The sequence below is a fragment of the Hemicordylus capensis genome, chromosome 1 (assembly GCF_027244095.1).
Source record: "Hemicordylus capensis ecotype Gifberg chromosome 1, rHemCap1.1.pri, whole genome shotgun sequence".
Lineage (NCBI taxonomy): Eukaryota > Metazoa > Chordata > Lepidosauria > Squamata > Cordylidae > Hemicordylus > Hemicordylus capensis.
This window is the reverse complement of record NC_069657.1, coordinates 317,844,331-317,845,942: the sequence shown is the minus strand read 5'-3', so window position 1 is coordinate 317,845,942 and position 1,612 is coordinate 317,844,331. Positions and strand designations below refer to the sequence as shown.

Sequence of the window (1,612 nt, the reverse complement as noted above, 5' to 3'; positions counted from 1 at the left end):
TCTTCTCCCTCTCACATAACACTAGAACCAGGGATCATCCCATGAAATTGATTGCCAGGAAATCTAGGACCAACAAATGGAAGTATTTTTTTCACACAACACATAATCCACTTGTGGAATTCTCTGCCACAAGATGTGGTGACTGCCAACAACCTGGATGACTTTAATAGGGTTTGGATAACTTCATGGAGGAGAGGTCTATCAACGGCTACTAGTCAGAGGGCTATAGGCCACCTCCAGCCTCAAAAGCAGTATGTCTCTGAGTACCAGTTGCAGAGGAGTAATAGCAGGAGAGAGGGCATGCCCTCAACTCCTGCTTGTAGGAGGAGTCTGGCCCATCTGGTGGGCCACTGTGTGAAACAGGATGCTGGACTAAATGGGCCCTGAGCCTGATCCAGCAGGGCCTTTCTTATGTTCTTATACCGCTTGATATGTAAATCTCTAGGCGGTGTACAAATCCCAGCATTAAAATCACAGGTTAAAATACATAAAACACAAATTATTAAAACATAAAACATAATACATTTTTAAAAATTAAAATTATTAAAATTCCAATTAAAAGCTTGCGAGAACAGGAAAGTCTTGAGGGTCTTCCTGAAAACAAACAGAGAAGTAGATGCTCTTATTTCAGCAGGGAGCATATTCCAAAGCCCTTGGAATATATAACCCCTTAAGTTAAACTGTTTTATGAAGGTTTTGTGTTAATGGTGCATCTTAAATTATTGTCACTGTATATTAACATCACTTCTCGGCCTTTTGGCTATGATCAAGTGTAGTACCTGGTGTATATTAACATAAATGTTCAGGCTGAATTTGGCTTTGCAGTTATATGCTCCCCGCAGCCTGACCCTCTGCACCCGCCGATGGGCCAGCAACACGCACAAGACGGGCCACATCTCGACCACCCCCAGATGCCCCTCCTGCACCTGGGAGGACAAGAGGAGGACCCGAGAAAAGAGAGAGCAGAACACCCACCGCCCCTACATACTTGCCGACTGCTGCAGGGGAGCAGCCAAAGCCCAACCTGGAGGTCCTGATCTACCCGCAGAAGGGACCCCTCAGCTGCTTGACCTGCAACCTCATCCAGAGATACACCCAGTACCATGGCCTGATACGACACATCCAGTACCACCATACACGCAACATATGCTTCACTTGCGCTGCCTGCAATGCTGCCTTTAAATCTCTGAATCAGGTGAGATCGCACCACAGCACCTGCGACACAAGACCAGGCTCCTGGGCCTCCCTGGTGAAAAGCAACGACCTCGCTTTAGGCAAGATACAGGAGATAAAGCCAGCTTGTCCCAGCATGAAGGCAGCACCCCAAATGTGTGTAACCAGACCTGCAGATCGGCAACTCCCATGGTCCAGACTGCGGCACTCTCATGCTCGACTGGGAGCCCCATCGGCACTGCCAAACAGAAGAGCCGCATCCCACAGAGAAAACGCTAGCCACCAGCTGTGACCTCGCCAACCGCAAGCCACAGCTCAGCAACGGCCACACCCGACCCTGACGGCGATCCAACTCGAGGGCTTGACAAACCCTCCCCCCTAGCAGACAAAAGGCAATCTACCACCATCACTGCAAAGGGCCACAAGAACCAGCGCACCC

The 1,612-nt window shown here is 49.2% G+C and overlaps 1 pseudogene; it reads left to right on the top strand.

Annotated features, from left to right (window-relative positions):
• The first annotated feature begins 740 nt into the window (after positions 1–740).
• On the top strand, positions 741–853 carry LOC128341430 (uncharacterized; annotated as a pseudogene).
• Positions 854–1,612: the final 759 nt, after the last annotated feature.